The 18,328-nt window shown below is 31.6% G+C and overlaps 1 long non-coding RNA gene across 1 annotated transcript; it reads right to left on the reverse strand.

The window, feature by feature from the left end:
• Positions 1-16,149: 16,149 nt before the first annotated feature.
• Positions 16,150-17,931, reverse strand: LOC127106712 (uncharacterized). Its single transcript, XR_007795468.1, has 2 exons — positions 17,043-17,931; positions 16,150-16,397 (listed from the first exon to the last, which is right to left on the reverse strand). It is a non-coding gene; the product is annotated as an uncharacterized LOC127106712 (long non-coding RNA).
• Positions 17,932-18,328: the final 397 nt, after the last annotated feature.

Raw genomic sequence — 18,328 nt, forward strand, 5'->3', positions numbered from 1 at the left:
TTTGTATACTATATTAAGGAAATAATCAAAAAATATAATACAAAAATATTTTTACAATTTATTGATATATTGATATATAATAAATATTTCATTGTTAATGTTATGAATAAACATTCCATTTATCATTGAGATTATGGACATAAGAAATAAAAATATATTTATTTAGTAATGGATGAAATTTTCCAATCTGTTACTAATTTGAGGTATAAAAGCGCAAATATTAACCTTCATAATAAATGATTATTTAACCAAAATACATAAACCATGTAAAAGAAATACCAGAACCTCATTTGTTTTAAAATATAGTAATGAATACTACCAAATGTTGAAATTAATTGCAATTGATACAGTAAGGTTTAATGCAACAAAAGATATTGAAACAAAAGGTTCACAATTTTAGTTAAAATTGTGAGAAATAAGTCCAGCAACAAAAATGATTTAACTTCGTTCAATTCTTTGGTCCTTAAAAAACTGGGTTTATACAAAACCTGCCTGCAACCTTTTAGGAAGTGATGATTCAAAACCTGCCCGCAACCTTAAAAAACTACAATAATAACTAATTTGATTTCAGGATATTGATTTCATTTTGGAATGATAAGATTGCAACAACAATAAAATAACGGTAATATTTTTTAGTAGTATAAATAGGTAATTTATTTTATCACATTTTTCACTCACATCTAGTCTAAATTTGACCAATTTATTTTATTTAATTTTAATTTTTTTGTGTACACATTTCATTTGAAAATGAACCTCAATCAACATAACACATGCTCTAATTTTATGCAAAATGATGGAAGTCCTCTTTGTATCCCAAATCAACAAAACACCTCATATTTTGGAAATCCACCTCTTATTCCAAATCCACACCATAATTCAAGATTTCAAAATTCTCTTTTTATCCCAAATCCATAAAATAATTCACCCATTGGAAATTACTCATATCATACATCACCTTACCCAATGAAAAACTCTCTTTTAATGTATTTTGATATATTTGAATCAATTTTTTAATTATATTTTATATAACATATAGTGGGATTTAGTGGGGCCCATTTTCTTAGCCCACTTTAATTATTTACAATCATTTTCTTATACAACTAAATGTATAAAGAATTGATATTCTTATTGATTTATTACAAATCATGCATAACATTAATTATCTTACGGCTGAATTATTTTAATACTCCACTGACCTAGCCAATAGAAAGGAGGCAGTGGACATAATTATTCATTTCAACCCCCAACTATATTTTGGCAAATAAATAATTTAAATATGTTGAGTTATAATACTATATATGATGACGTGAGATTGGTAAAAAGTATAGTTGCATGCTTAACTTAATCATTTCAAACAAACAATGTAGATTTTCCATTACCAATCAAAAGACAATTCACTGTATATGATAATTATACCTTGTTTTTTTATAAATCCTTAATTCAGTTGAATGCAAGATTCAAACATTGCTCCAACATTTCTGAACTACCTGCAATTTTAACATATGTATTAGACTTTGAAAAAAATTGTAAAAAAATGTGTTTCTATGTGTTTTCTATAATTAGTTTTGAAGGATTTCATAATAAATTTTTATGTAATTGTTTTTTTAATTTCTAACACCATTAGGCATGCTGAAACCAAACATGACATGCAATAATCTATTTATAATTTAGTCGTATACACATATTTCATAAGATGACAACGTATTTTGTTATCAATCTAAAATACTTATTAACATTTGAAGATATGATACTCATATAAATTTTGTAGTTGAAAGAACACACAAAACACAATATTCAACATAACAACATAGGATTTTGAATAATTTCACGCACATGAATTAAATACTCATTATCATCCTTTAAACCATACATGAAATATAAATGTCAATTGTAATCCCACAAAATAAACACTTCAAAAAAGTAAGAACACATCCTACAACCAAAACATATCATGTTCTTAACAACTTCATACTTAAACTCATTCTGGTGCTAAAAAGTTCATAAAATATATTTCAATATCAAATTTCCGAAAATTCTAATTAAGAAGATGGTTCTATCTTTAATTTCTTGGATGGTTTGGTGCCTGATAATTGCGTAGCGCCAGACGCTTCAAAATCAACTTCTTCACCCTTGTCAGCAATTACAACATCCTTAGCCGGAGTCATTAGAATGATTGATTCTGGATCATTTTCACCAGATGCAGATAATGTTTGCTTGCAATATAAAAAATTAATTGTCAGATATAAAATGAATTATAATAATACAATATTTATCATAGAAAATTATTATGTTAACAAATGAAGATACTTACTGCGGAAGTTTCCAAATTTTCTTTGTTAGGGACCAACTTTGCATATTCAGTTTTAGACTGATTCTGCACATTGAAACATTGAATATTTATTATACTTGTTAAATGTTTAAATAATACATGAATTAAGTGAATATTATACGTCTTCTACTATGTAGTCATTTTCAATCTCTTTAACAAAGGCTTCATCATCACAAAGCTTCCAAACAGACGCTTGGGGAAACGTTGGCTGCACCTTAACTCTAAAAGCCATTTAGTAGGCGATTACTGAGAACCACCAGACCAATTAGAAAGAGATTTTGCAGATTGAGTAGGCTTCTCCTTCTGTTCATTAGTAGGCAACCTATAGAAATAAGATTGTTTTTGAAATTAAAAATTATGTATAATAATCTGAATATAAATAAATAAATAAAATCCATACTTAGACATAAAATCTTGAATTTCAGGGATGTCTTCATTTATCAACAATTTGGAACCACTCCATGCATTTGACACTGTAAATTGTATAATTAATATAAAAATTATTGAACGTATAATGAAAAATACAAATCAGCTATGTATTTATAAAGTCTGATAGTGTAATACTTTGGCCATCTTTTACCATTGCATGAGTAAAAGATATATATACATTGGCCATCTTCGGTGATGCAAAATATATAAATTTATCAAACACATAAGTTATGAAAACAATGCGCATTACTTCAAATCTTTCAGCACAACAGAAACAACAACTTTCTTCCCCGGAGTGTTGGATTGGATATGGTTTATCTCACTAACAGAACCAATAATATCTACATTAAAGTAAGGTTCATTATTGAATGTGTTTGCAAATATATAAGTTATATAAGTTATAATAGAATTTAAATTACCTTCCAGTCTATCGGTTTTGCATTTGCCTTAAAGTATCTCACCAAAATCTTTAAAGAAATATCCTTTAGGTGGAATATTTTGAAGTTCGATTGCCTTCATTGTGGTACCACCAAGAAACACAAATTTTTTTGAATGATCACATACCTTCCACTGAAAATCATTGTTATAAACACTGCCATTGTTTATAATGCAGGTCATATTCTCCTTAATGACCTCTTTCCATTTCAGTAAATGGTCATGACGAATAAGGACCTGAATCCGATCACCCTAACAAAATGAAAATAATCTTCTTTTTATATGTTATACAAAAAAGCATTTTGTTGTAATTACTAACTATCATACAAAAATCTATACTTAAAAAAAGAAAAGCAATTTACCAAGGAATCCATAACAATCATCTCCAAATGTTCAATACCCTTATTATTCACAACACTCTAAACATCCATTATTCGAACAACAAGACGCCAAGTTTCTTTTGAGTCATTGATGTCTTTCACAGAATCAACCTCTCTACTCATTTTCACTGAAAAAAAATTCAAAAATTAATGTAACTGCAAATTTAGATGACTATAAAATTACAAACCTAATAACCTGGAAAAAAAAGAGTATATAAATTTGATAGAGGTGTGTGGCAAAATGCTGAAAAGGATCCAACCTTTGATGTTACACATATATAACATCGTTTTGATTGTATAATTATATGTTATTAAATTATAACTTTAAATTAAAAATAACTATTTAATATAGTTGATTAATATTAATTGAGTAATTTAATATTATTGTTAATTTACCTACCAATTAATTATTATTATTGTTATTATTATTATTGATATTTACCTGCCATATATGATAAGAATATTTTTAAAATTTAAATAGTATATTTATTATTTGATTTGATTTGATTTAATTGAGATCCAAACTCTATAAATTAAAATCGGTTACTTATTATGAACAATAATATAGGGTCATTCCAATGTCAATCTATTATTAATTGAATTTTACATAGATGTAATTTTGCAATAACACGCTGGCATATTGAATCTTATACCGCTGTTATCTTTGCACTAACATATTTTATCCTTTCAACAGAATAATTATAGTAAATATGTACATTCTGTATACCGAATTATAATAAAAATGTATTAAAGTCAAAAGCAATAAAACTGTTTACAGTAAATAAAAATATAGTCTAATTTCTTCATGATCATAAATATTTAAAGAAAAATTCATTGAAATAAAAAATCAATAATAAATCAAAAGTTGAAATAAATGCTAATGACACAACATATATTTAAAATTTTATTTGATATATTTTTATATAATAAATAAATTAGTAATAAGTAAATGAATAATCAAATAGAATAGAATTTTAAGATGTTATTCTATATTTTTATTTACTGTAAACAGTTTTATTGCTTTTGATTTTAATACATTTTTATTATAATTCGGTATACAGAATGTTCTTATTTACTATAATTATTCTGTTGAAAGGATAAAATATGTTAGTGCAAAGATAACAGCGGTATAAGATTCAATATGGCGGCGTGTTATTGCAAAATTACATCTATGTAAAATTCAATTAATAATAGATTGACATTGGAATGACCCTATATTATTGTTCATAAGAAGTAACCGATTTTAATTTATAGAGTTTGGATCTCAATTAAATCAAATCAAATCAAATAATAAATATACTATTTAAATTTTAAAAATATTCTTATCATATATGGCGGGTAAATATCAATAATAATAATAACCATAATAATAATTAATTGGTAGGTAAATTAATAATAATATTAAATTACTCAATTAATATTAATCAACTATATTAAATAGTTATTTTTAATTTAAAGTTATAATTTAATAACATATAATTATACAATTAAATATATATTTTTATTAAATTGTTAAATGGTAGAGTTAGTTAGAGTATTAAATAGAGTTTAGTACGAAATTACTTATAGGAACATGAAAGTAGTTGTTTTATGCATTGTAATTAGGGTAATTAAGTAATTATGGTGATAATTAACTTTTATATATTAAAAGTAGATTAATTTGCTTAACTAGAGTAGACTATACTAATTACTTTTGATTTAAGTTCAAGTTTTGCTAATTATGGTTAATGGATTATTTGTAATCATTGGAATTTAGGTGGTTAATAGATTAATTGTAATTTAGGATAATTATGATTTATTTAACTAACCGTGAGGTTAATTAACTAGGTGTGATTAATAAAAGTAATTGTGATTAATCAATTAATAGAATCATTAGAAATTTTAAGTTAATTGAACTTATTACTTGTTCTTATCATATTCATGTATTCTTGATAATCTTGACTTTTATTCCATTTGCATATTGACCATTTCGCCCTTGAGACTTAAAAATCTTGATTTTTAATACATGATCCCTTAGCTTAGGATTTTTCATTAGAATTATCTGATTTTATCTAGTTGATTAATTCAATAGGATTTATTATTGTACATAGTTTCAACTATTATTTTCATCCCACTGATTAGTGTTGACCAAAGGTTTCTTTGGTCAACCAAATCCTTTGTAATTGTGTTGTAAACCCCAGGCCTATTCAAGTGATCAAAAGACCCTTGATCACTTGATATGGCAAATTCATTGTGTTCAAGTTATTGTGGATACGCTGAATCTCAGGAGCTCAAGATCTCGAGGTTCAAATGCAAGATTAAGACTTCAAGTCAGCATCAGTCAAGCATAGCTAGCAAAGTGAACTACTTCACAAGCACAACAAATGTACCAACAATTGACAAGTGTGATTCAAACAAGTGATCAAAAGACTCTTGATCACTTGATATGTCAAATTCATTATGTTCAAGCTATTGTGGATACGCTGAATCTCAGGAGCTCAAGAGCTCAATACCATAAGGTTCAAATGCAAGATCAAGACTTCAAGTCAGCATCAGTCAAGCATAGCTAGCAAAGTGAACTACTTCACAAGCACAACAAAGGTACCAACAGTTAACAAGTGAGATTCAAATTATAAGCAATAAGCCTGAATTAATGAGGAATGATAAGACATAGTTTCTCCAATCCTTGTCTAGAGTGACTTTGCATACGGGGCATGGGCCCTAGCTATTCAAAGCATTCGCCCTCATTCATAGACTTTAGCACGATTCATATCAAACAATTGTCAAGTCTTCTCAATACAACAAACAACATGGCATCATCAAGATCAATAATTAAAAACCTCTAACAACACTTGTCAATCATGATAAGAGTTACATGATATGAGCCTTAAGTAATGAGGAATGATGAGACGGAGTTTCTCCTACCCTTGTCTAGAGTGACTTTGCATACGGGGTGTAACCCTTAGCTATTCAAAGCACTCACCTTTGCTCATAAACTTCAGTGCAATTTGAATCATGCAATTGACAAGTCTTCTTCAATCAAGCATCAATCCTTCAACATTTCGATAATGGAGCACCTTTTCTATTAGCAACATGTGGTTGTACACCCTTTTCATTCATTTCTTTGCCTTGAAAGGTGATAAATCTTGGCTCTTATTCTTTTCCTTGTAAGGTGGTAAACCTTGGCACTAGCCTTGTAAGGTGATAAACCTTGGCACTATTCCTTACCTTGTAAGATGATAAACCTTGGCAAAATTCAATTTAGTTCTTTGCCCTGAGAGTCATAGACTCTGGCATCTGTCATTCTTGCCATGTAAGGTGATAAACCTTGGCTATTCAATTCAGCTCTTTGATCTGAGAGTTTTGGACTCTGGCATATGTTTCTCTTTGCCTTGTAAGGTGATAAACCTTGGTACTATAATTCAATTCTCGGCCCTAAGAGTCATGGACTCTGGCATTTGATTCTCTTCGCCATGTAAGGTGATAAACCTTGGCAATTCAGTCCCTTGACATCATCAATTTTAAACTCTGGTAGTGATACCTCGTCTAGAAAGTTGTGAACCTTGGCACTTCTTTTTCATCCTAGAAGGGTAATATACTCTGAAAAATCAATCTCGTTCCCTTTTGTTTCAGCCATAGTAGGATGAACTACGAAAGCTCTGATTTTCTCATTGCATAATGAGAATACTTAGGCAGGAGAATTCAGATTCTTCGCGAGCTACCATATTTATTAATCAATCATTCTTTATTCATTCAATCAAGACCATCTTTTTGAGATCAAATATACTTCTCCTGGGACTCCATGTACATATTTTTAGGATGATATAACGACAATCCACCTCATGAATGAAGAGTTGTTTGGATCGTCCCCAAACATTTAATTCATTCTTTTTTGGCTAAGCCGTTGGTTTACTCTTCGATTCAGAGTCTATCTCCTTCATAGATCCAAGATACCATTCTTCTTCGATCTCGAACTGTTTGTTCCCCAGTCAATGATATATTGCTTCTTATACTCAACAATACTTTCCCCTGGACCCCGTCTATACCCTTTTAGGACGATATAACTGCAGTCCACCTTGTGAACCAAGTGTTGTTTGGATCGTACCTGGACATTTAATACATTCTTTTTGACTAATACGTATGGTTACTCTTTGGTTCCAAGTTCACTTTCCCTTTATGGGTTCCCTTGATACCATGCTCTTGGTGCAAGTTATACTTTTCATCACTTTCAATCTCTTTTCCTTTGTTCTCGTAGTTCCACGAACTATGAATGCTCTGACTTTCTCATTGCACAGTGAGAATACATAGGCACGAGGATGCGAATCATTGGCGAGCATAATCCTAATTATTCCTCCTTCCTCCTTGGGGAAACATTCATATCTTTCATGATCCATTTTCTACCTTAAATTACTAAACCGTTCACCCCAGTGAAATATCGATTCTTTGAAACCGAAATACAATTTTCTTTGGAATTCCATATACACCCTTTTAGGACCATATAGTGGAAAATACGCATTTGTACCTAGAGTTGTTTGGCTTGTACCCGGACATTTAATTCTTCTTTTTCGGCCCAACCATACAATGATACCATGCCTTAGGCCCCTCAATTATGGTTTGTGCCACCTTCCCTCTATGGTACAAATTCCACCTCTCCTATGGATTCCAATGTATACCCTAACCTCGGTTTCAAATTATACCTCTTTAGTCGCTTCTTACCAAACCCTTCACTTCTGTGACTTTGGTCACTTCATTCCATTCATCTCCATGATGCATTCATATACTACCTTCCTTCACTTCATATGATATACCAGTTATCTTTGAGCCATATACAATAATCCCTTTATGCTCCATCTTGTACATCTTTATGAACTAAGAGATATTTGTGCTATGAAACCAAACACTTAATTCCTTTCTTTTTTGATTATTCTAATACAGTGATACCATGTCGTAGGCCCTCACTTGTTGGTTCATATCAGTTTTACTCTTGGGTTCATATTTCACCCTTTTTTGGAGTTCAAATCATATTATCCTTTAGTTTAGACCATACTTTGATCATAATTCTTTTCATCTTCTACCATTAGTTCTTTGAACTACGAAGCTTTAAATTCCTCATTGCACTATGAGGATACGTAGGCATGAGGGCCATAATCCTCACCGATCACTTTATCTATTTCTCTTCTTTTCCCTTATTCTTTCGCGAGTAATCTTCAGATAACACGTATTCGAGCAAGAACAATCAAAATGATTCCTGATCAGTGCATTTTGATGCACGTTCTCCCATGTTTGTACTTAAGCATTTCTTCGGTTTGCTTTACTTATTTTTATATTTTAATGTGTTTTTACAATTTATTTTATTTTTGCACTTATTTGTTTTTCGCATTATATTTTCAGCATTAGCAGCTTTCACGAGAAAAATCATATCTTGAGCTACGAGTATCAGATTGAGGCTTGTGAGTATGCGTTGGAAAGCTAAGGAAAAGATCTACAATTTTTGTTCAGAAGTCGATAGCTGAATCTGACTGTAGCAGGGCCAGAAAGTCTGTTGAAGTTGCAGAATTTTATTTGTATTTTTGTTGGGTCATTTGTAGTGGGTTGGGTCGACCCAGTTAAGTTGTAAAATGGGTCTTTGTTTTCCCCTAGGTCTAGCAGCCGTACACCATTGGGGATTGAACGGGAAAATCATTGTTCATGTACGAATTTGAGAGCTTGCAAAGAATGACTATGGAGAACTAATTTCCCAAGAATCAATTCACTGTAATCGGATGCCACTTTGAGGTTCTTTTATAATTTTCCATTAATTTGTTCATTTGAATTATATCTATAATCACAATTACTTTCTTAATTTAATTGTTTTTACATGATAGAATTCTTTAATTTGATTGTTGTCTGCTTTTGAATCAATTTCGTGATTAGTGTAGCTTTTGCATTATCGCGTTCGATCATATTGCGTTTGCTTAATTCACAATAGTTTTAATCCGTTTGCTTTACTCGGAATTCAGGGACAGACTTCGTATAATTGTTATTGCGTTTGTCAAAAGCTTTTATAATCGAATAGGATCAGACTCGTTTCAGCTTATTCAAATAATCACTTTTCATAATCACTTATTTTCTGCATTTTTGTAATTGAACACCAAATCAACCCCCCCATTCGATTACGTTTAATTATTACAAACAAGAATCCTTGAGACGATATCCGAGTTTAATTGTCGCTGTATTACGTTTTTACAAAATTACTCGTTTTGATCCGCGCGCGACAGCGAATCAAATTGGCGCCGTTGCCGGAGATTCTTGATTATATTAATCGTCTTTATAGTCATAGGTGTTGTTGTTTTTTTTAACATTTTTTGCCTTAACTTCCTTGCGTTCGGGTCTTTTTGCGGTTTATGAAAAAAAATCTGTTTTTAAACAAATTGTCTCAGATTATTCCGATTTTTTGTCGATTCATTAGGAAAAAATCAGTAATCAAAAGCCTCTATTTATGGAATTCCTTAGTTTTCTAGTTTTTATGATTTATTTTCGGTTTTGGTAGTTTTAAAAAAATCTGAAAAAATTCTCAAAATTCTTAATTAACGTCATTAGATTAATTTCGATGTTAGTTTATTTTTCTAAATTTATTTTAATCGTTTTCCTTCATTGTGTTTGTTTTTTTACTATGGATGACCCAAAAACTTTAAGGCAGTTAGCTGTCCCTGATGTGAATTATAATGGCATGTGTATTGAATATTCTGAAGCTGACATTCCTTTTGAATTGAAATTTGGTTTAATACACTTGTTTCCAAGATTTAGTGGTCTTGCAGGTGAGGATCCGCATGAGCATCTGAAGGAATTTGAGGTTGTGTGCTCTGCACCTTCTGGACCTTCACTAGAAGATATTGTCAAACAAATGGCTGCAAATAATCTCCAGTTTCAACAACAAGTAGATTCTACTTTAAAGACTTTGCAAACACAGATTGGGCAGCTTGCCACTTTGGTGAATGTCATGCAGCAAGCTCAAGGATCAAACCAACAACCCTTGGAAGAACATTATGTTTTTCAAAGAGATTTGATTTCTGAAATTGTTGATGATACTTGTAGTGATTTGTTTGCATCTGATTTTCCATCATTGTCTGGTTTTGATGATGTTTATTCTTGTGATATTTGTACTGAAACTAAAATTTGCTCTGTTTGTGCTGAAATTGAGGCTGCCTTGCAAGTTGATATTCTTACTGCAGATGAGGTTGCAAATAAAGTTGTTCATGTAGATAAAGCTCTTGACATCCTGGCTGCCCCAAACACTCCTTCTATTGAGCATCCACCTTCCCTCGAGCTGAAGCAACTTCCTGAAAATATGAAATATGCTTATTTAGAGATGAATGAAAAACTACCGGCTATAATTTCTTCTAACCTTGATTTCGATCAAGAAAATAAGCTTTTGCAGGTTTTAAGGAAGCATAAAAAGGCATTTGGTTGGACATTGGCTGACATTCCAGATCAGATCACCTTCACGTGTCCAGTTGACACTTTTACTGTTAGAAGATTCTTTGATCCTGGAATAAAAGGCGAAGATACTAATAAAAATTTCAAGTTCAATGGACATTACCCAAAGCTATTCCATGACAGCCCCACTTTGGAAGAAGAAAATGTAGAATATATCTCTTTGGGAAAGGCTGCTTATGTGATCACCTATCCTCCTTGACTACTCGGGTGTGTTCTTTCCTCTCTCTTCTCTCTCTTATTTTATGTTTGTTTCTTTCATTGAGGACAATGCATATTTTAAGTGTGGGGGAGGGAATACTTTATTTTCTTTGTTTTTGTTCTTTGTTTTGTTTTGTTTCTGTTTTGTTTCAAAAAAAAATTGTATTTTTGTTGAAAGTTTTAGGCTATAGATTACTTTGAGTCGAGTTTGCGGAGACTTGAGAAAAATTCACAAGATCGGTATTGTTTTAACACCGTAAGTCTCCTGCGTATGGAAATTGAGTTGAATTTTTATTATGTTTTAGCCTTACATTCTCATCCTCTGACAGCTCTTGAGTAATTTATTACAGCAGTCAGCACCATCTCACACACACTCTACGCAGGGAAGCCGATGAATATAAGTGAGTGTTCTGAAAAAGAAAAAAAAAAGAGAAAAAAATAAAGGAATGCACCTTCTAAGTTTGGTGACCCTCACCCGGTCACTTAACTCAACGATTGTAGAACCTTCAAAAAAAAGTTTTTGACTCGTTGTTAGTTGGTTCAGCGGTTTCTGGTGCTGAACTTGGTAGGGCGAATTACGGTCCGATCGCCCGCAACTACAAGTGAGTAAGCAAAGGGTTATGCCACTTAAGTACCAGAACCCCGTGCAGAAAAGGATCAGAGTCACTAACCGGTCGCCTTGTTATGAGTGTGTGGAGATAACGGGCTTAATGTGATTGCGCCTGAATGAAAAAGAGCAAAAGAAGGATGAGTAGGTTAGACTTTAGTATAATAATATGATTCGAGTTGATTTGTGTATTCAGGAGATTTATGTCTGCATAACTGTGGATTAGTGTTCTTACAATATCCTTAGTGTGCAAGATTAGTACTTATCAATGCAAAGTTAACCGAAGATGACTTGTAGCCTAGGATGAGTAACTGATGATGTATTTGTGCTTTCTTTGTTTTGTTTTTTGTTTTGCTCGGAGTGCAAAAGTTCAAGTGTGGGAGAATTTGATCAGTGCATTTTGATGCACGTTCTTCCATGTTTGTACTTAAGCATTTCTTCGGTTTGCTTTACTTATTTTTATATTTTAATGTGTTTTTACAATTTATTTTATTTTTGCACTTATTTGTTTTTCGCATTATATTTTCAGCATTAGCAGCTTTCACGAGAAAAATCATATCTTGAGCTACGAGTATCAGATTGAGGCTTGTGAGTATGCGTTGGAAAGCTAAGGAAAAGATCTACAACTTTTGTTCAGAAGTCGAAAGCTGAATCGGACTGTAGCAGGGCCAGAAAGTCTGTTGAAGTTGCAGAATTTTATTTGTATTTTTGTTGGGTCATTTGTAGTGGGCTGGGTCGACCCAGTTGAGTTGTAAAACGGGTCTTTGTTTTCCCCTAGGTCTAGCAGCCGTACACCATTGGGGATTGAACGGGAAAATCATTATTCATGTACGAATTTGAGAGCTTGCAAAGAATGACTATGGAGAACTAATTTCCCAAGAATCAATTCACTGTAATCGGATGCCACTTTGAGGTTCTTTTATAATTTTCCATTAATCTGTTCATTTGAATTATATCTATAATCAGTTCCCATGGAGTACCATGGATGTTAGGGGTGCTAATACCTTCCCATTGCATAACCAAATTCCTTACCCAACATATCTCTTTCCCCCGGGTTTTAACGATGTTTTCCCTTTTCGTCAGGAATAAATAAAGTTTGATGGCGACTCTGTTGTATGTTCGAGCGTGCGATACATTCGTGTATATTTACGCTAGCTTCAGTTGGCGACTCTGCTGGAGAATGTGCTTCTTGGAGTATTTCCTAGTCGCTAAAAGAAGTCGAGCCTAGTTTAGGTTGTTTTCGCTCTTTATGGGTGTTTACCTTTATGCTTTACTTACTTTACTTATCGCATTCTTTTTCTCTTTAAATAGTGTCTATACTAGATATTATCTATTATACTCCTTGTTGGGTTGGGATAGATTACATGAGAGAAAAGCTCTATACTCGAGCTTGAGTACATACACATGACAACTCTAGAACTCGGGACCTCTTGCACCCTATCTTGCTGCAAAATCATCATTTTTTAGTTACAAAATCATCATCTTGTTTGGGTTGTTTCACTTTGTAGAAACAGTAAACACAAATTTTAATTTCTTTTACCATCTCCTACCTCTCCTACAAATTAATTTTGTAAAAAACAAAAGACAAAAACAATAACACAGTGTTATAATCAATTTCCATACTTCGAAACCCGTTCTAGTGGATAACTTCTTCACACACAAATTTTTATTGATATCTTGATAAACATTAGTAACGTAATAAAGAACCAAAAAGATACCTATTTTATAGCGCCAACTTAGATCGGAATCTAGGAATCCCGGTGTCGACGAGCAACTCCGGCGCGTCTTCGGTGAGTTTAGTTAGAGCGACTCCAATTCGTCAATTGCGCTTTTTTTATTATTATTATTACGATATATCTGTTGGGATGGGATGATGGCTTTCGAAAATTTTACGTTTTTAAACTTTTACCTTCCCTTCTATGAAATATAAAATATACTAGTCTAATGCTTTGTTTTCATTTTTCTTTTTACCTTATTAAACTCTTATTTTTATAAGAATTTAATTGAAATATACTGATAGTGTAAAATGATTTTACACTTTCAGTTAATTATAGCCGTTGGATATTGAAATAAGTTAATCAACTTATTCGAATTTAGAATCAGCACGTAATATTATTTATAAAGATTAAAAATAGTATATATACATTATTTTTTAATCATCATTTAATAGAATTATATCATTCCGTTATATCATATCAATATTTTAAAATTAAATATGTGATTTTTTTTTTTAGATACTTTTATATTATGAGTGAATATTATTTTCTCTTATATTTATATATACAAGTTTTTCGTTTAAAACAATGGGAAAATTCAACTTTTTTAATTTGCTTTTTATTCATCGAAAAAATCTAATATTAAGTTTTTCAATTTCTTTTTACATCAAAAAACCTTCCTATTTGTAATTATTTTTTAAATTTATTTGATATTTATTTATTTATTTATTTATTTATTTATTATATAATACGAAAAGAAATACTTATCAAAATTATTTCATTATCCAAATAAAAACTAGTATAATGGTGTATTTTATATCCTTAATTATAATTTGTCAATGCTAATTATTATTACTACTCAATTAATATAATTGCACTTTTCTGTATATTTTTTACCAAACTTTCATGTTTATAGTAATGATTTCCAATGGAAATTGTGAGATAATTCAAAGAAGTTTGTACTTTTAAGTGATACAACAGTCAAACCTATTGCGCTTGCCAACATCCCCCCAATGAAGTTTTATTTTAAGGATTTTGCCAATATTCTACAGGGAAACGGTAAAAGTGACAAACTTGAAGGTAAATTTTTATAATTTGGCTATTTGTATACTTAGCATTTTTTTATAAACAAACTCATTTTGCATCGTATTCAATCGTTCTTAGTATGCATTTTGTTTATATCATATTTGATTGGTGTTGTCCGTGAGATTAACAACATTCAAGAAAAAACAAGCAGGAAAAAGATTGTTGTGTCATTGAAATTAAGCGATTTGAAGTAAGTTAATCAATCAACTATATTTCATTTTTATTGTTTATTTGTCATGGATTTTGTATATCAAATTTTGTTAACAATAATATTTTTATGATACAGGGGGAATATCACAAACCGTAGTCTTTGGGAAAATTATGGATCTAAGTTCATAACTTATTACAATGATACTGCGAACTCTGGAGGAATAGTCATTATTTTAACGCATGCAATGATAAAAGATGCACGAGGTCATTAAACCAGAAATCTTCATACATGTGCTCTTATATTTCCATATATTCTCATTACATAATAAAATATTTCACAGTTTCAAATAGATGAAGTGGTTCAAAATTGTTGATTAATGAAGACATTCTTGAAATACAAGATTTTCTGTCAATGTATGTGTACTTGAACCTTTTAAAACTCATCGATAGAATTTTTTATGTATGGTATATGTTGTTTACATTTATATGATGATTCAGGCTACCTCTATCTGAGAAGAATGAGAAACCTACACAGTCAGCAAAGTCTTTCTCTAATTGGTCTAGTGGTTCGCAATTTACAATAATATATAGGTTTATATATAATGTTAAATGTGTGTACTTAACCGATTTTGCAAAACAAAAACAGGTAATATTAACAAGAATTTGTGTATTCAATTTCACAGTAAAGTTTTATTTAACTCAATTATTGGTTGTGCATATGCTTAGGAAACTTTGTGTTACGATAGCAACTACTTTGAAATTTGATATTTCAAAATAATGATGGTTCTACTATGTGTGAGTGCAACTTCCGTTATATGTGTTTTGTATGATGTCAAAACTAGGACTTTAGCGTAAATATATATTTCATGTTATCCTCTGAATCTCTATGTGCATCTTAGAATTAGAAAGCATAAAAGTATTTGGAAACGATGTGGGAAAGGTCTCATGCATCAAACATGCATGAAAAAATCAGTTGACCATTAAAACTCATCACTCTTGACCAAAGTTAACTTTTGGTCACTGTTGACTTTTTGATCAATCAGTTGACCAAAGTCAACTCATCACTCTTGACCATCTGAGATTTGTTTTTATGCATTTTATCATGTTCATCATTAAAACTAGGGTTCTATTGGGTTTTGCATGATTATGAAGCTTGGTCCATTTTTAGGTTCAACCTCCTTTTGGACCAAGGAAGTAGGTTCGTGACCAGGTCCAAAACCTGGTCAGGCCTATTTTGGACCAACAAGTGGACCTACACCCAATTTATCTTTTTAGTTTTTTTTTCATTTTTCAATTAATCCATAAGCTATGTTAAAACTAACCTCAACGTTCTCATACATACTTGACATATCATTCAAAAAAACATTTCCAAAATTACTTTTTTTATTCAATGTGTAAAAACCATGAATTGCATAGATACATTTCCAATTACATAGACCATTACAACATTTCAAATAACTACTACAAACTACAACATGACCAAAGTTCACTTTCCATCCCATAACCATGGTGTTCCAAGCAATTCTATATGATTAGCATGTTCTAGCATTCCACAAGAAGTCCAAAACCATGTCCAAATTCAAGCTCCATGATCAAAAAGCCACTTGATTAACCTGCATCGGCAATCATCAGTTTAAAACATTGGCACACCATAACAAATTAACAAGAAACTTGGCACTCCATCATAACTAGAAGGGCTAGGGCATATTTCTAACAGGTTTCAAAACACAACAGACCGTGGACAAGCTAATGATCATAACAACTCATTCACATATAGCCAATTCAAACCACAATTAGCTAATTCATCCTAATGGCATACTAATCTCCATATCAAACAAGTTCACGACAACTTTTATTTCAAACACAAACAAACTTACAACCATTTCTATTAACAACCATTCATGGTCATCACTTATAAATTCCCCAATTTTCAACTCAATTCTAACTTTAATCAATCACTAACATAACAAGTACAATTTATAACAAAAATACAGCAATAATGTGTCATAACTAGCCTAACATAAGTTAACCAAAAGGAATTAGCAACTTACTACATCAACCGAGTTCAACATATTTTATTCACACCATAGTTTTAACATGATTAACGTTTTCTTCACTTTGAACACAGCAGGATTTCGATTACAAACTCATTGCAACTAACAATTATCACCAACAAATTAATTTAACTGCATCGGTCCTTAACAATTTTCATAACTGAATTTTGATCTAACTAACCTCCAATTAAGTCCAAAACTAACCTCAATCACGGCTATAAATCAGATCCCTCGTCAATTTCACTTTTTTTCTTCACGATTCATTTTTCACCAAATTTCCCTCTCAATTTTGTATCTGCAAAATTCACTATCTCTTATCTCTTTTTCCCTCCCAATTTCTCTCAACAGAATTTGAATTCATCTCCTCCATACTCAGCTTGCAACCTCAGGCATTCAACTCTTAATCTCACACTCACACATGGAATCAGCAAGCACAACATGCACAATAATTCAGAAGCAGTAAGAAGAATAATGAGAAAGAGATTCAAGGAATGTTACCAGATTTTGATCTTCTTCTCGTCGGTGAATGTCACCAGAGCTGCTCTGGTAGGTACCTTTTCTTCCTTTTTCTTCCAATCTGAAGTTGTTGTGATGTAGATGTCTGACTCAGGAGCCAAACCCCCATGGTTTGGTCTTCTTGTTACGCTTGAACATCACTTAATTTCATTTTTGGTAGCTTAGGGTTTACGTGGTCTTGACTTCGATTCATGTCTACGTTGAGTTATTTGATAAATTTGATGGAGGATATGGATATAGCAGGGGGAGACAGTTCATATCAGATAGGGCTGTGTGGTTTCGTGCTCGGTCGTCGCCGACGATGAGCTCCGGCGCAGCGAAGTTGTTAGTCACTGGCGAGGCATATTTGAGAAAATGAGAAGAGGAAGGGGACGTGATGAATGTTGAGCATGTGAGAAGTGAATTGGTGTGTTGAACCCCCCTCCCGAATCCCTCGTTTGGGCTTCATCCACACCCTAGGCATATTGGATCATTGCTATCCACACCTACAACACTCAACGCACCCCCTTGCAGTGAACTAGGCCAGCTATGGACCTTGATATTGGGCCGGCGCCAAACTCCTCTTTTGCCACCACTATTTTCAGTTTTTCCCCCTGGCCTCTTGATTTTATTTTCTTGTTTTCACTATTTTTCTACTTTTTTTGTTTCTTGATTTCAATTTCCCTTTTCAAATTATTTTACAATTTTAACTTCTTTTAAACTCTTGACTTTATCACCTGATTTTATTTTTGTTCAATTTTATTTTATTTCATGTGATAATTGCATTATAATTTGATCTTTAATTCACTTTTATTCTTTTAATTCAATAAATTGAAAATTAACATATAACAACTAACATCTAATTTTTTTTTTGTGTGATTGCTTGGATGATAAGATCCTCCACACTTCAAATCATTTATAGATGGACAAGGTTGATTCAATCTTCTTTGATTTAAACATGTTGATAAATTATCATTGGGTCATTTTTAACACTT

Source organism: Lathyrus oleraceus, chromosome 7, assembly GCF_024323335.1.
Source record: "Lathyrus oleraceus cultivar Zhongwan6 chromosome 7, CAAS_Psat_ZW6_1.0, whole genome shotgun sequence".
Classification (NCBI taxonomy): Eukaryota; Viridiplantae; Streptophyta; class Magnoliopsida; order Fabales; family Fabaceae; genus Lathyrus; species Lathyrus oleraceus.